We start from the raw sequence: 9,431 nt of genomic DNA, 5'->3' as shown, positions 1-9,431 counted from the left end.
GACATTGGCACCTGGCAAGAAATGATCCTGTTCTTAAAGAACTTTTGCCAGAGAAGCCTAAGGTCATATTTAGGGGAGCGCCCTCTTTACGTAATCGTATTGCCCCCAATATTTTAAACCCTCCATGTAAAACTTCAAGTTTTTTTGACCAGTTAACAGGTTTCTATAGATGTAGACGCTGTAGGGTTTGTACCAACAACTCGTGCAGAAGTAGACGTACTACCACCTTTACGTCTACTGCCACTGGCAAGGAACATCTTATAAAGCCTTTTATCACCTGTGGGACCACGGGTGTTGTTTATTTGTTGCAGTGCCCTTGTGGCCTGCAATATGTAGGTAGGACCAAGAGGCCACTACGCGTTCGTTTAAACGAACACATTACCAACATTATTACTGGCTTCAAAAACCATTCAGTGTCAAAACACTATTTGTTGAAACATAATAAAGACCCGTCGAATACTCTATTCCTGGGTATAGATATTTATAAGCCCAACTGGAGAGGTAGCTCCTTGGTGAGGGAAATATCCAAGCTCGAAATGGCTTGGATACATCGCCTTAAATGTTATATGCCACATGGTCTTAACGTGGATACAGACGTGAATGCGTTCATTAATAATGCTTGATCTGTTATAAATTTATTAATAATATGTATATATATATTTTTATATTTTTATGTTTTGGTTATTGATTTAGCCTAGCTTTGATCCCACCAGGATGGTGTTTTGTTCTCGAATATACAACCACTAATCCTGAGAATCCAATGACACTCACCCTATTAGATACGATTGGGAGTATTTGTTTATATTTAATTAATTTACACTTACTCATAATTATTTGTTGTCACTATTTTTATTGATAAATAATAATATCGTTTTTTTTGAACATATAATTATTGTTCATTTTGAAGTTTAGCACTTATTAGTGTATATTCACTATTTAACACTTTTTAGTGTTCTATTATTGTGTGTTCTGATCACATTTGGCGAAGGAGGTATTAATTTCTCCTTCTTGCCTTTTTAAGTTGTAATTTTCTACTTTTTGCACGCAATTCCACGCTTCCCCACATGGGGGAGTCAGTGTGTTTTTAGTCCGTAATGCAGGTACTAATTTTTGGTTGGTCAATAATCACGATTAAATAAAGATTATTATTATTAGGTTCACTATTTTTCACATACATATTGTTTAATTCTCAAATAATCCTGTCCTCATACGACATGGATCTCCCTGTCTTTTCCACTCGAGGCATCCCTGTTTAGGCATGCCGTTTTGTTACAATTTCCCAAATCCAAAATGGCGTTTTCGCCACTTCCGGTTCCTGGCGATCAAAGCGAGGCCTGGTTATTTAAAGCGGTGAATCACTGCAGAGCCCATCCCATTGAAAACGTTAACCTATAACGAAACGCGTCTGGGTCGTAGGCGTGCAGTGACGTCACCGCGTTTATACAAGGAGGAAGGGCTCCCATCTATGCCGGCCGGCTAACTGTTTTTATGTGCCTATATATCATTGAATTGATGTAAGTAGGTTTTTACACTTTTAATAAAAGTATTTTTTGGACGTATTACGCTATGTGCGGCTTTCTCTCTGCATGACATGCCATTGTTTCCTGCTACGGTCCGAGAGTCTGTCAGTACGAGTTTATCTTATCCCTCCGTGGAGATACCAGTGAAAGATATATGCTGTACATCCATTGATCCTGTGTTGTGACCAGATCCCTTGGAGACCCCTGCTGTTATCTTTAAATAACGCTGTTATTTATATGTGTTCTGGTAAGCCCCAGTCCATGTGGTGGTGGCTCACTTAACCATTTGTGCACCGGGTGTTGTTTGTCCCAAGAAACTTCACAGCTATTTGGACTTTTAATATAACTCACTACTATGGTTATTCCAATAAGGATTTGAATGCTTCCCACACATGCTAGTGTGGTATATTTCACATGCTACAGGGACATTATTTCTTTTTCTTTTTTGGACATTTATTCACTACACTAGGTCTGAATAATTTTTATAGATTGGCGCGATATTTTCTTTTTCCTATATTGTTTGTGCTATGACACGTTATTGCTGCCTTTTTTTATATTCATTTATTTAATCACGTTGTTTTGGTTAGCGCAATTTTTCTTCTATAAATATCTCAGTGTAGCGCCTGTGTACTTTCAGTACAGGTGCTATGTTAAATTTAGAGGGGAATGAGAGAGTTATTTTGCTCTCATTCATGATGATTTGTTAAATTGGGTTTCTGCCAGGCTGGGCTGTTCTGTGGTTTCATTTTGTGTTCCAAAGATACATTTCCATCTTTGGATAGCAGGTGGCGCCAGAGGGGTCCAGGCGGAGGCGCCTTTCTCCAGCAGCCAATCAGAGGAGTGTTTCCCTCGCGGGGCATGCTGGGGGAGGGTATTTCTTGGGCGGACGCCATTTTGAGGGGTCTTCGCTCGTTCCTGGTTCCAGGTGCGGCACCCACCTTTAGGGTGTGCGCACATCATGGGCCCCGGCAAAATGGCCTACCAGGCCGGGGCGCACGTGCTACGCAGAGTTCCTGACTCTGGGCCCTCATGACCCGGAGCAACTAAAGCTGCAAAGGGACCCCAGTGACTTACGGTACTAGGTCCCCACACTTCATGAGGAAGATCCCAAGCGAGTTATGCTGTTCGGTGGGGAGTCGGTCTGAGGTGAGCCCGGAGGTAGGTGATCCAACAGGGCTTAGACCAGGGGTGTCCAAATTTTTTTGAAAGAGGGCCAGATTTGATGAAGTGAACATGCGTGAGGGCCGACCATTTTGCCTGACATTCTTTGAACCATTAAAATTCGGTGTAAGTGTGTTCATCCGAGCACTAATTTACGAGATCAGGAGATTGACTTCTGTACAACCAGCCTGCCTATACATGGATCGAAATTTGGCCAGTCCCGGCTGCCTTAAGTGGGCAAAGTGACCATCATTCAACCTAGAAGAAAAACTACATCTAGCAGGAAAGAAGAAGCAAGCTCTGGATTGAGTGAGTGAGCATTGTGGTAAATGCTGCTTTCATTTTGACAGGTGCAGGGCATCAAATAAAAAAAATAAAAAATTAAGTTCTACTTTAACATTTTGGAAAGCAGTACATAAAAAGTAAAAAAAAAAATATTTATGGGGCTGTTTATAAATTACAATCCTTTTACTGTATTAACAATGATACAATTTACCAACCACGGTGTCCTCTAGTACAAATGGGACACTCATAAAATAAGCCGTCATGCAGAGCCAAAGGCATTGGCAAACGGCTTGTTTCTTTAACACTGCGGGCCATTTGGTTTGGCTGAGAGCCTGATAGGGAACTAACATTGCTTATTTTGTTAGAGTGCAATTAGAAGTCATGGAATAGGAAGTCATATACATACCATTTTTTTTCCAAAATCCCTTTCATTAATTTTGCAGCAACTGGATGCAATGTTTGTGATTTATAAAACGTAAGCTATGCACCGTTAAAGTAGCAATAAGGGCTCTGCATTTTTTCCCTTAATGCATTTTATTAATATTTTATTACACTTACTTATATAGCGTTGTCAATTTTCACAGCGCTTTATATATATATACAGTATACTGTACACAGGGCTCAAAATTTCAAGTCCTGAGCCACTAGCCAGGTCTTAAGAGTTACTCGCCACCAGTTGCCCCACCCAACACCTCCCCTGCCCCACCCCTAAAAACGACCTTGTAAATTATCCCATGAAATTACACTGTTAAATATTTTAAACAGAATTACATTCCAAAAATAAATATTAACAAAAGTAACATAAAGCATATCAGTACCCATCTGTGCAGCCTCAGTGTGCCCGTGAACGCAGCCTCAGTGGGCCTGTGAACGCAGCCTCAGTGTGCCCGTGAACGCAGCCTCAGTGTGCCCGTAAATGCAGCCTTACTGTGCCCCATCAATGCAGCCTTACTGTGCCCCAAAAATGCAGCATTACAGTGCCCCATCACTTGCAGCATTACTGTACCCCATCACAATCACTTGCAGCCTTACTGTGCCCCATCACTTGCAGCCTTACTGTGCCCCATCACTTGCAGCCTTACTGTGCCCCATCACTTGCAGCCTTACTGTGCCCCATCAATGCAGCCTTACAGTGCCCCATCACTTGCAGCATTACTGTGCCCCATCAATTGCAGCATTACTGTGCCCCATCATCACTTTAGACTCACCACAAACACTGCCCTGGCGCCGCTTTGAGCCGAGGCTGCAGCGCTCTCCTTCTCCTCTTGTATCTCACACACAGCGTGCATCTTCCGCTGTGTGTCATGGAGCTGGGTTTGTGTTTGACGGCCCAGTGTGATAAGGTCCCGCCCCCCTAGACCGGCTAATGTGATAGGCAGAACACTGATTCAATCTACTATCACATTAGCCGACCTAGGGGGGCGGGACCTTATCACACCGTGCCGTCAAACACAAACCCAGCTCCATGACACACAGTGGAAGATGCACGCTGTGTGTGATACAAGAGGGGGAGAAGGAGAGTGCTGCAGCCTCGGCTTCAAAGCAGCACCAGGGCAGTCCAGCCCTGCCGCTCTCTGTGTCCTTCGGCTGACAGTTTCCTGGCTGATCGCTTCAGCCAGGAAACTGTCAGCCTGGTTCACCCCCGCTCCTCACTCGCCCTGGAATAAATTCCACTCGCAAAATGCGAGCAAACAAGTGAAATTTTGAGGGCTGCTGTACATATATATATGTAGCACTACCCCCGTCGGAGCTGCTGGTTATATTTTTGGGTGGCACGTTACCTCTGTATTCTCGCTGTCTAGGGTGAAAGGAGAGACTCTGAAGAATTCCAATGTCCACACAATACACTTATTTTTCTTGGATTTATTTGGAAGAACTTTAGAAGAAAAGAGGGATGAGTGGTGGAAGGGTAGGTAGGTTCAGGTCCTTAATATGTGATAGGGGACGCTAATTGGTGTACCAATTTTGTGTGTACAGTGTTGATATCAATTCATTAGTATTAACATCCTGTGACAAAAAAATAAATATTATTATGTATTAAATGATATATTAAATTAGTGTCCAGTGAGGCAACTAATGCCAAACCAAAAATATATAGTCCCAACTTGTGTCAGATGAAACAAAGATAAATGCTTCAAATCCAATGGAAAAAAACAACCACCAACAACAAATCTTGCTGTGCTCGATGATATCTCCAAAATCAGGTAATGTGACTTTAATCCTTCACCATGTTACTCGTAGGTACGACACCCAAAGTGCACAGGTATTTTTAGTGTGCTTACCAGATTGTGTGGACCTCTTTAATAAAAAAGATGGTCAAAACCGCTTATGCAGGATGATGGCTGCACACATATCAATAGACAGGAGTAAAATGCGAAGACCTCTTCCCTCCGGTAATTTATAGATGAGACATGTAACAGAAAGATACTTCCATAGTGCAACTTGTTCTATTGTAAAAATAGAATAAAAAACATTGGCCGATTGGCCGCTTACATTAAAAAGTGCCCATCACGGCACTGGGGCTGCAGGCTTATCAGTGGTGGCACGAGTTCCTCCAACTCCGTGTCGGCGTGCGTTCCAGCATTAGCTGCTCGCTCTATCCAGGAAACTGGATGGGACGTAAGGCATAGAGCACGTGACCAGTCTATGACTAAGCACTAGTTTCAGTGCGAAACGCGTCAGGTGTCGTGTTTTATTTTATTTTGCTGTGACTTGTAGTGCTGTCCTTCTTTTAATAAAGGCTACAATTTGTTCAGAGTGCAGCTGTCCAGAGACAATTTTTGTTCCTGCTTTGCTAAGTGCATTGCCTGCACCTGAGTTATCTGCAACGGAGGATATTCATCTGGGTTCCCACCTGGAGCGGCTATTCCCTTTTCCCTTATTATACCTTTATACTGGCCTTATAAATGCAGTAAGAAATTGGATGAAAGGTTTAGTACTGTGAAACACTTTTAAAAAAATAAATAGTGCATTTTATATACAACTATATAGATCAGACCAAAATAAGGGACAAATCAGGAGAAAAAAGGGACAGAGGGACATTGTTCCAAATCAGGGACAGTCCCTCGAAATCAGGGACGGTTGGGAGGTTTGGTATGGCCGTCCATAGAAGTGTGTCTCTTGGGGCTGGTGGACTCCCTGGCTCCTAAGAAAGTGGTTCTCACCCTTTTGACATTGCTGTTTTATTATGCAAGGAAACTGATTGTCCTCTCATAGAAAAAACCTACTTGTCCTGCCGCTCCTGCCTGCGCTTATTAATAAATCCTTTCCCCGCAAAGAGGGAGGTTGTTTTTTCATATTAGGTTGTATGTCATGAAGTATGAGAGCTGGTGTACAGAATGTAATGTTCTATATTTCCTGGTATTCCTGGTTGGAATATTATCAGAACTGTTTGTTTTAGTCTTGGAGTTGTACTGATGTCCTAGTGCTCAGGTCTTGTTTGTTATGTTTCTTTGGCGTCGCCTGATGGCATTCACACCTGAGCTTTTTGTCGCCTGAAGCATGAAGCTCCAAAACGCTAGAGGGTTAAAAATACATTATTCTCAATGGAGATGGTTCACATCTCCACTCCAAAACGCCTGACGCCGAACGCCTGAAGCTCAAACAAGTTCTGGACCCTTTTTTGTCGCTCAAATTGAGCGTATTTGGGCGTTTTTCTGTTTGTAACATTGGTGACCCTAGACCTGTCCAAAATCGCGGTAAAAAACGCTGCGACAAATCGCGGTAAAAAACACTGCAAATATCGCGGCAAAACGCGGTAAAAAACGCAGCAAAATCGTGGCAAAACGCTACGCTCAGGTGTGAATGCAGCCAGCCTAAGTGCCGGTTTACACTACCGCGACTTGGGATCCGACTTGTGTCGTCCCAAGTCGCGCGTCTTAAAGTGGAGGTTCACCCAAAAAATCTATTTTTAACCTTAGATTGGGCCTAATTACAGGAAGCAGAATCGGGTGTTTTGTTTAAAATCAATGCAGTACTTACCTTTTTTGAGATAGATGTTCTCCCGCCGCTTCTGGGTATGGGCTGCGGGACTGGGCGTTCCTATTTGATTGACAGCCTTCCGACCGTCGCATACAGCGCGTCACCAGTTTCCGAAAGTAGCGGACCGTCGGTGCGCAGGCGCCGTATAGCGCCGCACCGACGTTCGGCAACTCGTGACGCGCTGTACGCTGTATGCTGCTGGGAAAGCTTTTTGCAGAGAAAACCGTGCGTGTGTATGGTTTCTCGTCGGAAAACTGCCAGGAATCTCGACGTGAAAAATAGAGAACCTGCTCTCTATTTTCTCGTCAGGATTCTCTGCAGTGTTTTACTGCCGAGAAAACCGAGTGTGTGTATATGCTTACCTGTCCCCAGTAAGCCCATGCATGCTTGACGAGACTTTGACGCATGCGCGGTAGCTTACAAGGGCATTGTAAGGTGTAGCAAGATGGCGGCGACAGCATTGAATGTGACGAGCGCATGCTCGTCGTAGTCGATAACGTCACCGCGTTCTTGCCATTCAAAAGAACGGTGGTTCTTTTGAATGGCCCGTTTGTACACTCGGCGAGCAGGAAAGCTTACAAGGAAACTTGTCAGGAAAACCGATGTTTTTTTCCTGATGAGATTCCCGGCCGTGTGTACAGGGCTTCCGTCTTAACTGAAGCAACTTTACAGGAAGAGAAAATAGTTTACTCAGGCAAACCCCTCCCTCCCACAGAGCTGATTATTCTGTGATTGGCCACAGCCAAAGTCGCCTGTCCTGGAGGCAACTTTAAGTTGCGTTGTAAGTTGCTCCAAGTCGCGCTGTAAGACGGGTTGCCCCTGTGAGAACCGGCAATCAGTGTTTTGTGTGTAATTTGTTATTGAAAAATTCAAATAAAAAGAATACATAAAAAAAAAAAACAGTGCTTGTACTACCCTTCCCTGTCCCCACACACTTACCTGCTGTTCTTGTCACCACCACTGAGTCCATGTGCATTGTTCTTAGTTTGCTTGTTGTAAAGGAGAGGTGAGGGTGCGAGAGCAATTGGTTCCTACAGTTGTCCGTCAGGAGCTGGGAGGAGGTGCAGGGGTACGACTTACCCTGGCAGGGTGCACACATGCTTTTTTTTCACAAGAAAAGGGTGCACAAATGCTTAGGCGTCTCTTTTGTAGCCAGCTAGCCAGGGGAGAGACCCATAAACAGGGAGGCAGGAGAAGCAGTTTGGGGACCAGCCGGGTAGCCTAGGAGGTAGCTGATGGGGTGGGGGGCATTAAAGGAGGAAGAATTTGGTGAAAGGAGGACACAGCAGCACAGGGGACACATTCACTGAAGTGATGTCCCTTTTGCTGATATATTTTTTGTGTTTGCTAAACTTTGGATTTAAGATTTGGTACACTATAAATGTTTACGTTCTTAATGAATATCATTTAGCTTCTGTATATTGAGTAAGCATGTGTTACAGGATTATCGGTGATCTGAGTGGGAGTTATGACAAAGATGAAGCCTGCTGTATCTGTATCAAGAGGAGAGCACAAAACACGTTACTCACTTGCTCATTCTGAGAAGACAGTCGTTTCTGGCGCAAAGGTAATGCTGAATTATGGAAAATAAAATGTAGTTCAGCATTGGGTGCCGTGCTAAAGATTGGTCATTTAGGTATTGCTGATATGTATTTTGCACATGGTTCACTTGTACTTGTGAGAGTAACACTTCCATTTATAAATAGAAATTAGAAATTGGACATTTTTATATACCCATAGAGTCAGATAATGACACTTATACAAAAAAAGATGGGTGAGTCAGAATGCAGAATCAGTGGGAACCCTGGGAATGTCACTTGCCACCAGGTGCAGCGTGCCACTTGCCACCGTTGCCTGCCACTAGATGAAGCTTGTTACTTGCCACCATCGCCTGCCCCCAGATGCAGCTTGTCACTTGCCACCGTCGCCTGCCTCCAGATGCAGCGTGTCACTTGTCACGTTGCCTGCCACCAGATGCAGCGTGTCACTTGCCACCCATTGCCTGCCACCAGATGCAGCGTTTCACTTGCCACCATTGCCTGACGCCAGATGCAGCATGTCACTTGCCACCGCTGCCTGATGCCAGATGCAGTGTGCCATTTTTCACCTTTAGCCTGCCACCAGAGGCAGTGTGCCTCTTGCCACCCACAGCCTGCCACCAGATACAGTGTGCTACTTTCCACCCGAAGTCTGCAACCAGATGCAGTGTGCCACTTTCCACCCATAGCCTGCCACCAGATGCAGTGTGCCACCTTCCACCCGTAGCCTGCCATTAGATGCAGTGTGCCACTTTTCACCCATAGCCTGCCACCAGAGGTAGTGTGCCACTTTTCAGCCACATTGCCTGCCACCAGATGCAGCGTGTCACTTGCCACCCATTGCCTGCCACCAGAGACAGTGTGCAACTTTCCACCCAAAGTCTGCAACCAGATGCAGTGTGCCCCTTCCCACTCATAGCCTGCCACCAGATGCAGTGTGCAAATA

At 44.5% G+C, this 9,431-nt stretch overlaps 1 protein-coding gene across 1 annotated transcript in view; it reads left to right on the top strand.

Moving 5' to 3' along the window:
* The first annotated feature begins 8,389 nt into the window (after positions 1-8,389).
* LOC120941018 (cytochrome P450 7A1) overlaps positions 8,390-9,431 on the top strand; it is a 37,484-nt gene continuing 36,442 nt past the window's right edge. The window contains exon 1 of the mRNA XM_040354242.1: positions 8,390-8,514. The gene's annotated coding sequence lies outside the window, so the exon portion shown is untranslated. The remainder of the gene's footprint in view (positions 8,515-9,431) is intronic.

This window comes from Rana temporaria, chromosome 5, assembly GCF_905171775.1.
Source record: "Rana temporaria chromosome 5, aRanTem1.1, whole genome shotgun sequence".
Classification (NCBI taxonomy): domain Eukaryota; kingdom Metazoa; phylum Chordata; class Amphibia; order Anura; family Ranidae; genus Rana; species Rana temporaria.
Note: the sequence above shows the minus strand (reverse complement) of the source record. Positions and strands in the feature narration are given on the sequence as shown.